Below are 17,583 nucleotides of genomic sequence, written 5' to 3' on the forward strand. Positions count from 1 at the left end.
TCTAGTAGATCTTCATTTCGCTTCGTGGAGTTCGTTGATCCTTTAGGGCATCGTGAGAATCATCTCGTCAATTTTAGATTGTGAGATTTTCGCCCACTCTTGCTTCTCAACTTGGAGTAGATCGCTCTTCGAAGTTGGTTTTTTTGTTATTTCTTGACTTGCTGGTCGAGTATGGCCCAGAGTATGGATTTCATGTCAGGAGATGGGCTCGGCCAGGGCAACTTCTGGATACCATTTTCTTCCTGACACTTTTGGGTGTTTCTAGCAGTGTGACACGGTGCTCCATCTTCCTGGAACAACGTTGTGTTCTAGTCCACGAAACCAGAGGAATAAAGTGGCAAGAGTCCTTCCTCCAATATTTCGACGTATTTCGCAAAATTTATGTTGCCAACGCACTCCACTAAGCTCCATCTCCCACTAACCCAAACAGCTCCCCAAACCATCATGCTTCACAGTTGGCTGCAATCTGTTGAGCCAAAACTCTTGGTGAGGCAGTCTCCAGACCCATATCCTTCCACTGTCCGAAAATTGAGCGAATCTTGATTCGTCTGAGAACAATACGGTCTTCCAAAAGTCCAGAGGCTTGGTCATCATATCACTTGCCCACTTCTTTCGTCTGACTATGTTGCCAGGTCTTAACAAGGGCTTCCGTCTAGCTGCTCTGCAACGATAACCCAATCTGTGGAGAATCCGTTGAACAGACTTCGGTCTCATCCCACCAACTTTGGCCACTTCTGCAGTCGTTAATCTGGGATCCATTTCGATGCTCCTCTTGACAGCCCTTTTTGTCCTCTCCGATGGACCAGGACGCTGCTCAGTTGTTTCCTGAACTGCAATTTTCGGATAAATTCATACAGCGTTGTATAATGGTTAACAACATACAACCAAACTATTAGAAATCACGAGCTCAGCAAAATAGTGATCGCAAAGCTAGTTTCATTAAGTTGTGACCTTAATATGTTGCTCAAGAGCGTCTTCTTTATGTTTGGACTTCTCTCGTCATTACTCTTTGAAAGAATTTCATCCCACAAATAGCTGTCTCAAAACTTCATATTGTTTGTAAGTTAAGTAGGTAAGGTTGAAAAATAAAATTTTGAATGATGTCTAATGTATCATCAAGTTACATTCACGAGTTACATGACCTCTTGTGCAAGATTTGTTTCCAGCCACCAGATTTGTTTAGTTGTTTTAAACCATCTTGTGGTAGTTTCAATACTACTGTAATTCCTTCTAGGACTTTCAAACTCACATGAAAAAAGAAAAGAAAACAGAAAAAAACATTATATGTTATCAGTGGCAATATTCTATCTTTAAACCTTTATAAAATTTTAAATCTACATTGAGGTTTAAAAATAACTCGTAAATCTATCTGTGGATAAGCTCCACGAAAATGTTTGGGTAGAATTGGCAACAACATAATTTCGGTCCTTATGCTCTTACGTGTGTCAATGTATTATGTCTCAACCAATCAACGATCGAGTGTGAAAACAGTAAAGGGTGAAAAAAATGTTTTGTCAGTCAATTAAGTTTTATAAGTCGTGTTTCAGCCCCACACAACACTGCACGTATCATACGGACTTTTGTTAAGATAATCAGAATTAACACAACAACGTCATTTTATTCTTATGCTCTTCACATATGAGTCAGTATCTCTACCAGTGATCGATGGATTTGTGTCTGAGGAGCTGATGATGACTTGTTTATATTCGGTGCAAAAATCGTTGAACATGACTGTCTTTTTAATGGTCAGTGGAGAAGCATCAACGTACAAATCTATGTGCTTATTGGTCTTTGTCATAACCACATCGTATTGGACAAAGTTGTGCAATATTTCGTAAGTTAAATTGGACCAGACTTTGCCATGATATAAGAAGATAACGCCCAGTGCCCTTATGCGGACATATCAATGTTGTTGATGTTTTTTGGCGCAAAGCTACACAAAGGGCTATCTGCGCTCTGTCCACCACGGGATGTTTTATCCCAAATTTTAACGTTGTAAGTCCGTAAAGTTATCGCTGACCCATCGAAGGATGTTATACCATTAAACGGCTAAATAAATAAATAGAAATAGTTCATAAAGTGTTCATTTAATTGACAATATGGTGTTTAATAAAAATAAATTTAATTCATTATGATTTTTGTTAAGATGTTACAGAACTTGTACAAAGTTCCAACAGAGGCTAATGTGCTGTTGCATGCCAATTTTTGTTTATTTTACGAATCTCATTTAATTTTTTTATTTTTTTAATTTCATTTTTTGACGGTTCATTAATAATAATAGAAAGAACAATTTTTTAATAATAGTATATATACACTGAGGGGTCACAAGTAAATAGACACCTAATTTTTCGTCATTTAACTGATTTATGCTAACTAATTTGTGTTCACAGAGCACTATATAAATGAAAATGGTCCGCACACTAATTATCTTGTGCTACAACATGCCTAGAACTCAAGGTTCTCTCGAATTGTCAGATGTTGTTAGAGGAAGGATAGTTGGTCAAGCAGATGGTGGAATAAGTCAGCGGCAAATTTCGCAGAATTTGGGAATCCCGCTTTCGACAGTCAACAGAATCATCCAATTATTTGTAATTTTCCTGTTAATCCCAAAGCATAGGTTTGTATTTGCTAAGAAACTGTCATCCCTTATAATTTATATCCTGCTTCTCAAGTCATTTTTCTTCTAATGATTTTATTACTACAGTTTTATTCCTACCCTTTTATGAAGACACAACAACAAAACTGAAGAATTACTCAAAGGAACAGCTTTGAAAACAGCAACCAGTAATGTTAATAATTAATTGGTGTTAAAAATAAATATTATTATGTTATTGATGCTTACAATAATTCCAATTTGTAAATGACTTAAATCAAATCCAGTTTACACCATAACAGTTGTTGTTCATGCAACTTATGATACAAGAAGCTCCTACACAACCACGTCTGTCATATTCCAGCAACTTGAAGAACTCTATTAGGCTAAAAGCCTCATCAGCCCTTGATGTGTCAGACATTATTACATATTTGTTTTTGCATTCATATATAATTTTCTGAAATTAAAATACAACTGGATAGAGCAAATATATACTATTTACATCAGTGTAGAATAAGTAAAGTTGCTTGAGCAGTAATTTATGGTTTTTGTGGGTGACTAGCTGGAGCTCTTGTGGATGAATGGGAAGTTTAGAAGACTTAGGAACAAACCACAGATATGAAAAATCTTTAACTTTCTTCAAATGCTCCTTTTTGTTCTTGATAATTGCTGTGTTAACCTATATTTGTTTGAGAAACTATAGAAATTTTCTTCTATACCAAGACATGATGTAAGCTTTGTTAGGTTTAGCAATATAACATGCAACAGCAAAATATTGTGCTGGCTCAAATCCTTATTTATTGAATATTATTGTAAAGTTTATCATATTCAAACAACAAACACAAATTATTTATTGAAGAGAAATAATATTTATTACACATAAATTGATGTTAACCAAGAAGACTGTTAGCAAAACCATTTAACAAAGTAATGGACACACCATTTTGAAAGTTAGATTCTAGGTCACTGATACACTTTTTGCCTTGTTTTATTATTATTTTATGGTTTATAGCTAGAACTACTACAAGCGACAAAATCAAGTATTAAAAGATGTATGTTAATGAATATCATGCAATTTGAAACTGACTAGATACATCAGATAGAACTTTCTTATCAGTAATGAAAACACTGAAATTACAAGAAAGGAACTATTTTAATGGTTTTTTTCCCCAAGTATACTGGAAATTTCACAAACAAAAGAAGTACAGAAATACAAAGCATTAAAATTATATTAATTTTTTAGGCTGAAACTAGATATTATTTAGAAAGTTTGTACTAAGTTTCATACAATCTGGTAAAACATTTCTACTGTGCAAAAAAAAAAAATAAATGAATAAAATCAACGTATATCCTGCTTGTCTGGAAAGGGTAGTTGGGTCAAATTGTACTTGTCGCAACCTTTCTAAGAGACTAAAATTCAAAATTTAATTAAACAACTAGTATCAATGTATATAAATAAGTTTGGCATCATAATACAGTTTAATTTCTTAATTTGAAAAGGACATATTTAAACAAGTTCTATAACTTTACTTCTCTGTATCACATGACACTTGTTCACTCTAAACTGCCCATTTTACATTTATTTTCTACCCCAATATTATTTCTAAGTTTCAAGGGATTACACAGTAGATACCCTTAAGTTGAAATGTAAACTTATAACCTCCCTGCTTTTGCTTTTTTGAAATATAAGCCAGAAACTCAAACTTGCATGCTACACTCCTCCTTCTAAGACATCCTATCTTTTAATTAAAAATGTCAATAATTCTCTAGAACATTTGCTATTGGATTATTTGTAGCCAATAAAATGAAAAGATTTCAATTTATTGACTGAGGCAAAGCCAGTAATCATTGGGATAACCAGTTTTGAAGGTTTTTGACATCCTTTTCTTTGATTGCCAGTGTTGGAACTCTGCTTGACCAAGTATGCGAATTATTTAACCAATTTATAGCTTAGTCAGAAAGCCATGTAAATTATATTAGTTTTAGCTTTAGGTTATTTTATTTCATATTAGTGGCAATATCTTATATTCTAAGTTGCATATTTTAATTCAACAAAAAGTTTTGAGACAATCATTATAAGCAATTTGGGTTTGTGTTTGATGTTACTTTATGTATGAGTATAAAAGCTTGAGAAAGACAATATTTCAGACATAACTACTAATTTTTTTTATTATTTGTGTAATTGTTTATTAATAAAAGTAACTAAAACATAAAAAATTAGAGATCTGTTATGTTAGATACAAAAACTTAAACAAAATACTCATGCAGCACATGCTCAACAGAAACATAGGTAATTCAACAAGTATGTGCTGGTAACTTAACCCTTGTTTACACAAAGGTTGCACTTAGATTTATTATGCTGAACACAAAGGTGTTCAGCATAAGTGGATAATGCATACTCTGAGAGGGTCTAAGTGCAACTATAATCAAATAAAACTAAATGGAAAACCTATTAGCTTTAGCTGTAAAAATAAATAGTGTGTAATTGTCTGTGACAATGTGCAGTTACTCTAGAAAGGAAAAAAGCAACTTAGATTAATTTTATATCTTTTATATTACTTGGTAGTTCCACAGTTGGTCAAATTGACCAAGGCTGATAACACAGGTTAGGGTAGAGAAAATAACAGATATAGTTTTGCTGAAAAACCTCCAATATTGATTTAGTAGATTCTAAAGGTTACATAAATAAAATCTGAAAACTGTAAGATGACAAAAGTATTTTTATTCATACCATTAAAATTACCTGTCACTTGCACTGACTCGGTAAAGGCTTTGTAAATTCACAGAAAATCTTACATAGAAATACTTTAACAAATCTGATTTTTTGTGTTCAACAGCCTTGTAATGTTTCCTAAAAGCTTGCCATGAAAAGTTATAGCACGTATAATGTAATGGTTACAAGGTTGGTCAAAATGACTGAGCCCATGTATGGACAGTTGAGGTTTGGTGCAAGATCACATTTGAAAAATCCTAGTATAAGATGATCAAAAAGAATGCATAAACTCTCCAATAGAACTCTGAAAAACCTCTAAATTTAACAGAGCTTACAACCCATGTTCAGCTCACTCTCTTCATTCATTATGAAAGTACTAGCTACAGAAACACTTTGAAAAACAAGAATGATCATTTAATTTTGCTTTAAATAATAATGCAAAATTTTCTGTCAAATTATATATATATATATATATATAGTATACGATCAATTATGAAACTATACACATTTACAAAGTTTTCACTAATTCTTGGTAGTTCCATTTTTAAGGGAACAAATATAATTTCAACACAAACTTATGGAAACTTTTAGGTTTTAAAAAAAGTCAAAAGTTCATTTTTTTTCTTAAAGACTACTATAAATGCACATGCAATGACTGTTGCAACTAACTGATAAATGCTGAGCACAATTAAAATTTACCATATATATAATAACGTACAAATTTGCTGCTGCTTGGATATATCAATAAACAGATCTTTTAGTTTCTTTTTCTGCCATATTGAAACCTAACTCAATTCCCCCAAAAAATTTTTGGCCAGTAACTTCTAAAAAAAATGGCAAAATTTTGCCATTCCGTAATTAAAATTTAAAGCCCCGTTGGATTTACATTACTTATGGTGGGCAGGCAATAGTTAAAACTTAGTAAAATATAAAATGACCTGATATGTGGTAGACTTGGGTTACTTGAAAATGTAAAATATTTAGCTAGTAACTAATAAAAAATATCACTGAGTAATAGTAATTAATGTTACAATTACGTTCTAAAACTATGTAATGTGTTGAACAACAGCAATTGCTTGATATCGATATTGGTTATGCCTAAGTTAAATTTTACATGAGGTATAAAACTTAAGTCTAAAACTTGAAAACTATTTACAATTACACTTACAAGTTACAACTTACAGTCACTCACCTCATTCTCCTTATTATTTCTTATACCTCTTACCAAGTCCGTCAAGTTCTTGTCAAACATACGTTCAAAATTCCCCTTAACTTTCTTTAGAGCCATATTATTGTTTAAAGAAACTTAAATACCTTATTCGTAAATAATAATCTATATGAAGTGAAACCTGTTGAGGTTAATGGCTGTAGTCCATCTTTACAAATTATTGCTAGCCTGCTCCAAAAAACTTCTTGCGTGGAAAAATGATGGCCGCCAACTAATAATCACGTGATTAACCAACCACAATAAACGCCATCTATTTCATTTAATATAGATTCTTTACGAAGTTGGAAAGTTTTAAGGTGCTGAGGTTCTAATAAAATAAGTTGTAAAATAGTAGTCTTATTACACAAAATAAGTTGTTTTTTTTTAAACACACGGCCAGGAAGAAAAAATAAATTTAACAATGACGTTTCCAGAAACTGCTCTTTTCTCGAAACGTTATTTTTAAACAAAATAACAGTTTTTGTTTTATAACAGTGTCGAATAAAGAGACTAATCAAGTTCATCCAACTTTGACAAATAAGTTTTGAATAAGATATGCATGAGCAAGTAGATTTGACATTAAACAATACAATTAAATAAGACAAAATAAAACTAAGTAATAACAATTACGATATGAATTAGAAATGAACAAATTAATAGCAATTTGAAAATATATAGCTGCAGTTTACATGTTTTATCACAAATTTAAAGTAGGTTAATTGCTGATGCTACGTCAACCTTTAGTGTTTAAGTTATAACTTTTAGAGATAAAACCCTAGCTCTCTTTATTAATACTATTTTGCAACAGGTTGTTGTCGCTCTTTTAGCGTAAAGTTACACAAAGAGTTATCTGGGCTCTATCCATCGCGGAGAATCGAATCCCCCAATTTTAGTGTTGTAAATCCGCAAACTTACTGATGACCCACCGGGGGACTTTTACAACAATAAAATAAAATTTTAGACTGAATGAGGAGTCAGTAGTTTACAGTTCTGAAAATCTCGAGCATCAGAAACTCTTACCAAATAAAAGTTTTTATTTTTTAAGTTAATGAACTATATCTCTCAAAAAGGTGAGAAAAAGGACCTATCTTAAAAAACAAGGTTTGTTTTTAATAATTAAGCCCAAAGCTGCACAATGGGCTATCTGTGCTCTGCCCACCACGGGTATCGAAACTCGGTTTCTAGCGTTGTAACTCCGCAGACATTCCGCTGTTCCACTGGAGGCAATAAATAAGGTTAGGGTACTAAATTTTTTATTTATCAGAGTTTCGGACAGACGTCAAGCAGTTCTAAGAAGGACATTCGCCTGAAATGTTGCTAGAGAAAAGAAGTTTATTTAGACAAGTGCATAAAGTTTGTTCATTCATCTTAAGCAAGTACAGTTAATGATCTAAGAACATTAAATAGGTTGTAACAATCATATATTTTAGGCTATAATATATCAGAAAAAAAAGTCATATTGAGCTATCTGTTGTGTCTACCGCGGGGAATCGAGGCCCGTATTTTAGAGTTGCAAGTCCTTAAACTTATCGCTGACCCATCTGTGGACAGCAAAAAAAAAAAAAGTTTATAAAAAACGTATATATGACAATTGAAAACTTATCCAGAAGTTTAATAAATTCGCTTGCTTAACAAGTGAAAATGGAATATGAAACTTCATAGTTCAATAGAAAATATATGTTCACATAAAGAAAATATTTTCTTTAATCCAAGGAGTTTTTAGTTTCCTGAAAGTTAAAAAATAAAAATGAACTTGTGTTCTACTCATCTGCTGTCCATTTTGTCGGATGGTGAAAATCCAAATGACAATAAATGGATTCTAAGCTTTGCAAGTCAATTGCCATGGGCCGAACGTGGCCCAGTAGTTAGCACATTACTGCAAAAAAATAAATAATAATAACTAAAAAAAACTGCGCCCGATACTTTAGGGTCGTGTGTGTGTGTGTTATGAAATTTATAGTCACATCCTTCCATTATATGAGAATAAGATAAGAGTTGGCAGTGAGTGGTGTTAACCAGCTGATGTTCCTCTGGGCATGCTCGACTCGCAACCTGAGGATCGCGAGTTGGAATCCCCGTCCCACCAAACATGCTTGCCCTTTCAGCTGTGGGGGCGTTATAATGTGACGGTCAATCCCACTATTCGTTGGTAAAATAGTAGCCCAAGAGTTGGCAGTGGGTGGTGATGACTAGCTACCTTCCCTCTAGTCTTTCATTGTTAAATTGGGAACAGCTAGCGCAGATAGCACTCGTATAGCTTTGCTCGAGATTCAAAACAAACCAAAATCTAAATTAGGGACTGTAATTGCACATAGCTCTCTTTAGCAGCGTTTCGTGTAATTCAACAAACAAACGAACCAACTGACATAACTAAAGAACCATGCTAAATGTCTGCCCATAACAAATGAAAAATAAAGAGCCGGGCTAATCAAGACCCGGTAACTTAAATAGATAACCCATGAACTCTCTTAATAGAGTCGGGATCTCTTTTCCGGCAACGTTTCCATTTCTTTAAAATAATTTTAATTTCTCAGGACAGTGTGTAACCTTTAAAATTTTGTGAATTATTTTTATGGCGTGTTTGATTTATGTGTGATTACATGATATTATTGATAATCGTAGTGTATGTGATCATCCAATACCCTCAATTTATTTATTAATTAAATAAACATACAAATATTGGAATTTATAATGCATTTAATAACTTCATTAAGGTTTTATTTGTATATTGTTTCTGTATGCACTCTTAAAAATAAACCTTATTGTAAGATACTTAAAAGCTTAAGACACGATATTTTGATTACTATTTGCACTAACGTTTTCTATTTCTTTTTGATTTACAGGCACTTTAGACACAATCTTAAGTAAGTACTATATATTTAGATGGGTATATTCAGATGCGTGTCGTACCCAAATGGGCCAAAACTAAGTTCACAGACTTACCACGTTAAAATCAGGGGTTCGATTCCCCATGGTGGACAGAGCATTGCATAACTATTGTTAGATAAAAATATCAACAACCACATTAATATGTCCACAGAGATTGCTTTAAGAATAAATATGGAGTGAATTCGAATGAATTTCATGAAATTTTATACTAAAATTGGTTGTAGATTACTTGTAATATGATTTAACTTCAAGTCCTCACAAAATTAATACATCAGTGGTAATCATTCGTGAATAAGAAAAGGTGCGAATAATTATAATTTAAGATTTACAAGTTTACTCATATCGACTACTATTCGTTTTACAGGTTCTCTGCCACAAAATCGTCTTTATTTTATCAGTTTCATAGCACAGGCGATTAGTCGCTCGACTCGGAAGTTGCAGGTTGCGGGATCGAAACCATATTCCGAACACGCTTATCTTTTCAGCCGTTGTGGTGTTATATTGTGGCAGTTAATCTCGCTATACATTAGTAAAAGAGTAGCCCATGAGTAGAAGGTGGATGCTGTCGGCCTATTGCTTTCCCTCTGATCAGCAGTTCAGAATTAAGGACAGCAACAGTAGCTTTGTCATAAACAAAGGAAACAAAACTTTATCACTATAATTATCGTGAAAGACGTAACTTAATCAAAGTTTACGCCGTGCATATACTACATCAAAAATAACCTCGCACGACCACTCTTATCTAGGAGCGAAGCCCGTTAGAAAGAGTAAACATTTTAGTATAGTTCAATGCTGCATAATAATAACAATATTTAAAAAGGAAAGAAAAACTAAAATATATAAACTGATGGCCACTAAGATTTCTTTTGTTAAAGTTTAAGGTTGTCAAAGCATAAAAACTAGGAATTTCCAGGTCGCTTTGCCTTTTTCGTATATATATTTTAAAATATACCGCTAACTTGTAATGTAGTATTAAAGAAATGAATAAAAAATATCCATGCGATGAAACAGTATAATAACATTTACAGTGAAATAGTGCTAAATTTTGAGTGCAAGATTTCTGTCAAAATCTGCTAGACATGTGACGTCATCATTATACTACTTACTATTGATATTAGTTCCATATTGAATAAGCATTTATTACCGAGTGGAAACATGCAACTCAACTTTCTTGACGTCACGACAGTACAAATTGCAAAGTTAGGCGTCCCTTATGTGACGTCATTTCAGTGTCTATTGACTGACTGACTGACAAACAACATACTACTGTATACATTAGTGCGAGTGGTTAAAGCAAGTGACTCCTCCAGGCGGCCTTCGGTCCTCTTTATGGAAAATAAAAATCACTAATATTAAAACAAGTTTTCAAAACGCATATCTTATCAATTTACAATATTTTTATTCACACTACAGTATTAACAACTCTGACCCTTATAATGGTTTGCACGCCTCTTCTCATGCCAACACGAATTGTTGAAAAAAATCTACCTTCGTTGTATATTAAAAGTAAATAGTAAGCCTTTTAAAATCGTGTACGTTTTAAGTACAGAGTATAATTGTAAAATGTATTTTATTAAGTGTTTTTATAGCATATTAGTGTGTCTTAATCACTACGTGACGTATGAAAAACAACAACAAAACATGTCACCATTTTAGCGCTCTAACACCTGCTCTTGAGCCAGAGCAGTCGCATGGTGCCTGTCGCCAGCTCCTGAGGTAGAGTGACAGTGCGTGTGTTGGTCTGTCTGAGAGAGCTATACCAGTGGACACTGTCAGAGTGTTCTCGGACACTTTAAGAGTTTGTTTATGAAATATACTTAATTTCGGGTGTAAACGAAATAACTTATATATGTTTTATATACATATTTATGAAGCGTCGGGACTCAGCTCCAGCTTCAGGTGCCAGAGGGAGTTCCGCTTTGACACCAACACACCCTTGGTCTTGTATAATTTGTCATAAGAGGGACAATTGGTTTAAGAAAAAAAATATTTTCGGCAAGAGTTAGAGTCGCCATATGGTAAGTTCACATTCTGCGATAAACTAACAAAAACACCAACAATCCGAATGATTCACAGTAACAAATAACAAAGCAAAGCTAATTCTTTTCCAAAATAGATTCCTCCACGTAACACATTATAATCAAAATTAATATATAAGAAATTTAAAGTATCATAACAATCAGTGATCACAACTTAAAGTAAATAAACCTTCATTATAATGACTAACACATCAGATCTAAACTAAAACCTCTCTCTCTATTAAATAGACATAAACAAATAAAAAAATGTCATCAAACTTCTTCCTCCTATAAAATTACATAATTTTAAAGAACATCTAACTTGCTATGCCCCCCCGTGACACAGCGGTATTACAAACAATGTGGAACTTGCTATGTTTACATAATTTTATGAAAAGATCTTACAGGCTCTCGGACTTCACCAAAGTTCAAATAAATGCATTGTTTATAGAAGATACTTCTCAGAGCTGCACAGAAAAGAAAGTTGGAACATTATTTTAATTTTTCTTTGTGAATTACTTGAAATAAATATTGCATAATGACAAAATGTCAATTCTAATTGAATTAGTTAAAATTATTATTTTTACATTTTAAAATGTGCTCTGCAGTGTGGATAAGAGTAAACAGAAGTTAGAATGTATGTTGAAACTAGCTTTCTCCATCCACTCAAGAAATTACTCTTTTTTTATCTGAACATATGAAAACAAACATGATTAGATGGATGTTAGAATATGTATAAACAAGTACTTCTAGGTGGATATCAGAATATCCTTGCTGTCCTTCAAACAGTGCTCCAGATGGCTAGCATATCCATGTAAAATATGCATATCTATTTGACATGTATCCAATACAGTTGTGCTATCACCAACATGCTACAATATAAACTGCTGTGCCTACTGATTAAACACTGTGAAAACGGCTATTTTCCCTCATAAATGCTTAAATCATGCTTAAAAAACAAAACAAACAACTAGGAATGTAACAATATACCAAACTATCAGTAGATTGCAATTATGAATGTCCAGTAGCAGTGCATGAAGGATAAATTTTAGAATTGATAACAACCACTGTTAGTAACTCTCAACTATTGATGTTTTCGATAGTTTGCAATCCTGATTTTCCCAATTCTCTGTTATACTTAAGCCATTCATCAGTAATTTCCTTGTTTTAGATTGGTTTTTCAGTCATCTTACAAAATTCCCACCTCTTCATTAGCATGTAATCAACTTTTTCAAGTTATTGTGAATTCAAAGTGACTGTCCCTTTTTGTTACAATCTTACAAAAATCTTACCTCTCTTCATCAGTGTATAACCAACTTCTATGTTATTGTGAATTCGAAGTGACTGTTCCTTTTGTTACCACCTTACAAAAATACCACCTCTTCATCAGTGTGTAATCAACTTCTATGTTATTGTGAATTCAAAGTGACTGTCCCTTTTGTTACCACCTTACAAAAATACCACCTCTTCATCAGTGTGTAATCAACTTCTATGTTATTGTGAATTCAGAGTGATTCCCTTTTTGTTACCAACTTACAAAAATCCCACTTCTTTGTAACTGGAAGAAAAATGTTTAAATCAACCATTTAGTAACATACTAAATCCCTGATCTAGAACAGTCCAATTACTCTTCTACCTAGAAAACTTTTTTCAAAAAAATTTTCTGCTGAATAGTAATCCTCACAAAAACATAAGCTATCAGGACCACTGACAAACAATAGCACATGCAATTATGTACCTAATCCAAGCCTCAACAAATATTTTCAGATCTAGGAGCCAGCCCAAAAACTTAGGAGCCAGGTCTAATATAGAAAAGTTATGGAATATATTTTGAGTCAGTTGTATGGTTATGGTACGAGGCATACAGTTTTACACCAAAAGACAAAGGGTTAGTTATTAACCTTTATTACATAACATATATTAAGCTTCCATATGTGCAATTATTAAAATAGTAGACTAAATAACTATAACTTAGGTGGATTCTTGCAATGAATGAAAGTAAAATAAAAATAATCACTACAATATCGATATACCAAGCAGGTTGTTTCAGAATAGGTCTAAGCAAAGATCTTTTGATGTTCTTAACCTAACTTCACTACTGTTTGTACTGGGAAATGGGGTCTATATTTATTTACTTTCACAGCAACGAGTGCATGCTAACTATCACATGATTTCAACAACCACTGGATAGTATTGCCTGAACCAACTACCTATGGTCCTGTCTGATTCTAAACAAGTACACTGATTGGTTGAATTTAGAGAAAGAAGAAAATGGTGTGAAATTTGTAACATATCGTGCAACCTCAGCGCTTCATACCTGAAAGAACACGAAGAAGTGCTGAATCTGCCATTAAAATCGTAGAAACAAGCTTTGATTTCACACTCAAAGAATGCAAAAATAGTTCTGGACTTTCAAGAGTCCAGAACTGTTTTAGATTTGGATTCTATTTAGTACATCCCTATGCACGAATATAATGGGAGAAAATATTAGGTGCCATGATGAAATTTTTAGTCACCATGGCGACCTGGCATCCATGGTTTGTCGAGGCCTGACCTAATCAAACTTAAAGCGAAAGAAACTAGAACACCTCCATAATGTGACAAACATAAACTCTACAAATCTCATGTGTAACACACCCTCATATCAATGTCCAAATCATATGCAATGACAGCAATTGCTTCCTGACTTGAGCAATTTGCTATACATCTTTTGCCAGCAGCAGTAAAGTTTTGCTGTCTGAATGAAATATATCTGATCAACATGATATAATAAAAAATTAAGTCTTTGAAGTTAGGGCACCAAATCCAGGACGAAATCATGCAGCAGTAAGTGTATTAATCAGAAAAAACACCACAGTAAAGACAGTGGTTATTCTGAAGAGATTTTTTCACATAAAAACACGAGTGGGGTACAACGCAAGCATTCTAACCAAGGATCAAAAAAGAAAAACTTAAGATTCTTGTACTGTTAAATATTTTTGGTGGAATCATAAAATTAGAAAGTTTTCCAAGATAAATCTCAGGCAACAGCTTTGTTACATTCCACCTTTACAAGAAATATTTTTTATCTTATATATATATATTGTGAACCGTGGTGTCTGTCCAAGCATTTGCCTGTCTCCCATTTGAAAAGCTGTGCATGCAGGCAAAGCTCAACATTCACTGTTGAAATGATGGGAGAACAGGCATGAATAATGTTGGTCAAATTTAATTTTACAAGCAGGGTATTCTACACTAAATTATTAGGAGTTAATAACACTATCATTCACATTTCAAAATGTGACAACTTCAAGAATAAAAATGTAGTGAGAAAAATCATAGAAAGTCTGATAGAAGCTTTAGAAAATATTTTATTGAAATACATCATAAAAGAAAATCAAGATGGATTCACAAAAAAAGAAATTTTGCCTCACTAAAATGTAAATGTCTGATAATTGGATTGCAAACAGAATTCTTTTTATTTCATATTCAACTATTGTTTTTGATAAAAATTACTAAACCCAACTTGACATAAGCCTGAAAGAAGTCTTACACGGACAAAACGTGGATTGATATTATAGCTTCCTATGTGCAGTATTAATCAAATGTAACTGGACATAATTATGATATCTAATGGCCTTGATTAGTTTTTACACCTAGTGATACAATATTATTTGTTAAGTATTCCAAAATTTTAATTATTTTATTACTTGTTTAATTGACACACAGCACACATAAACAGATGAAACTATCTACCTGATTTTACCTGTACAATAGACAGATGCCATGTTGTAATTATTACGTGACTGAAACACAGATGTTAAAATTTTACTGGAAACAAATATTGGTGCAAAAAAAATTCCCCAAACACCAGATTTTGACACCACCAACAAAAAAATAAATAAATTAAAAAACTGCAATTTTGACAAAGCTCACAGTAGCCCTGTCTTATGAACAAAGTTTAAATTTTTCAAGAGAAAATAAGAGTAAAAGGTTATTTTATAGAAGTTGCATGATTATATGGGAAGGTTGAAAGAACTAAGAATAAAGGCCACTGATTTCTTTATGGTGTATTTTGAAGACAACAAGTGGAGAGATTTTGTAAAAACCAAGAGTAGGTTCCAATGAAAGAGTTATTAGCTTATGAAATGAACTTTCACCAGTAATAGGGGAGGCTGACACCATAAGAGTTTATAATGGAAACTGTTTATTTCCTAAAGGGGTTTAATTTCTTTTTATTCTCAGGATGTGCAAGTACAGCATTAAATAACCAAATGGTCCCTTACTGTCAACATATACTACAAGAATAAATGGAAAGGTTAATCTGTGTGCACGTCCTTAGTTCTATTTTATCTGGTAGATAATTATAATGATGTTTTAAAAATAAATTTATTTCAAGAATAAACAAATTTTTAAGGCATATACCGACTTAAAGGAAAGAGAAGATAAAAAGTCAAAAACTGGTCAGCTGTTTGTTTACTTTTTTAAAACTTTAACTACAAATTTATACAAAACTGCTAATACTTACATAACAAAGTTTTGCAACAGCATTTGCCTTGACTGCAATGTTACCATGTCGAAGTTCCTCTTTAATTTCTTCAATACACTGGCCAACATACTTGACCTGTAAAAATATATTAAATATATATCTCTCAATTATTATTTCATTTCGATATGTTTTCTTTATTCACTATTTATGTTATATTAATTTTTTTGGCTTGTTTTACTTATTTTGCTCGTGTGTGTGCTATGGTCAAGCCAGTAAGTTTGTTGTTGGTTGACATTATTGTGTTGAAATGGATTCAGATGTATCTTGTTTTGAAAGCATTACTGTAAAAACGACTTAAGTTATCAGTTAGTCTTAAAATAGTTTATTGAATTAAATACAAAAATTGGTTTTGAATAGTTTTAGCATGTAGCACAGATAATTTATTATAGTGTTTACATTAAGTATTTGCTAAGTACATTTCTTATTCAATATAGTAAAATAAAAAAAAAACATTTTATTTGAGAAATATTGCCAAATTCTTTCTCTTTTCACATTGCTAATTCTCTATAAACCTTTTAATTTTTAAGTTGTGTTACTTTACAGAGAGAAATGTTTTTTTTTAATAGCTTCTTAGATCCTGTTTAGTGGTTTATCTAAATATTACAAATCTTCCTCTAAAGAAGAGTTAGAAGGGAGGTTATTGAGGAATTTAGGATTTTTAAGGGAATCCATAGTGGATTTGGATTATTTGGTGAATTGGGCAAATAAATGGCAGATGGCTTTTAATTACATTAAATGCGTGGTTATACATGTGGAATATCCCAATTTTAATTGAGTATAATTTTGATGGAAATAACTTTAACAGTATTACAAAAAAAAAATATTTTGGTGTTCTGGTTGAAAAGTCTTTCAAGCCATACAAGCAATGTTTTGTTGTTAGTTAGTGGCAGGGCAAATAAGATTTTAGGTTGTATCTATAGAAATGATTAATACAAATATAAAGAGGTTATCATGTCATTGCAAAGGTCATTGAGTAGGCCATAGTTGGTGTATTGTGTTTGGTCTTGAGCTCCTTACTTCAGAAAAGACATTCAAATGTTATGAGAGGTTCAGAGAAAGGCTATTAAGAGATACCCGAGATGGAATTGTTATCATATGAAGATATATTAAGATCATTGAACTTGTTTTATTCTTTAAAAAATAAGAAGAGTTTACAGCAGATCTGAATGACGTATTTAAGATTATTAAGAGATTTGATAAGTGTTGAGCCATTATCTTTTTTCATATCTAATGGTGAAAATGGTAAGACTAGGAGACACAAATATAAATGTTATCAGGGAAAAAGTCATCTTCAGTTAAGACAGCTTTAGTTTTCTAACAGGGTGGTTGGACTCTGGAATGAGTTGCCTTTAGATATGATGGATGATGCAGTTAATTGAAGCGAGTTTAAGGGAAAGCATGATAAACATTTGAATGATAAGGGTTAACTTTGAGTTGTTTTTTCTTATAGGGTTTAATTTAGTGGACAGTACAGATTAGATGGACCAAAATGTCCATTATTATCCTTTAATTGTCTGTTATATTAATATTTGAGTGATAAGGACTGGTTCCAAGCATTTTATTTTTAAGTTTAGTTTAATGGATGGGACAGAGACAAACACATCTAGATGGATATTTATCAAGTGTTATTCAGTT

General features: G+C 32.5%; 1 protein-coding gene across 1 annotated transcript in view; it reads right to left on the reverse strand.

The window, feature by feature from the left end:
* The window catches only part of LOC106461571 (AP-3 complex subunit delta-1-like), a 98,576-nt gene extending 82,557 nt beyond the window's left edge, over positions 1-16,019 (reverse strand). Inside the window, exon 1 of the mRNA XM_022388573.1 lies at positions 15,928-16,019. The gene's annotated coding sequence lies outside the window, so the exon portion shown is untranslated. The remainder of the gene's footprint in view (positions 1-15,927) is intronic.
* Positions 16,020-17,583: the final 1,564 nt, after the last annotated feature.

Source organism: Limulus polyphemus, unplaced genomic scaffold, assembly GCF_000517525.1.
Source record: "Limulus polyphemus unplaced genomic scaffold, Limulus_polyphemus-2.1.2 Scaffold989, whole genome shotgun sequence".
Lineage (NCBI taxonomy): Eukaryota > Metazoa > Arthropoda > Merostomata > Xiphosura > Limulidae > Limulus > Limulus polyphemus.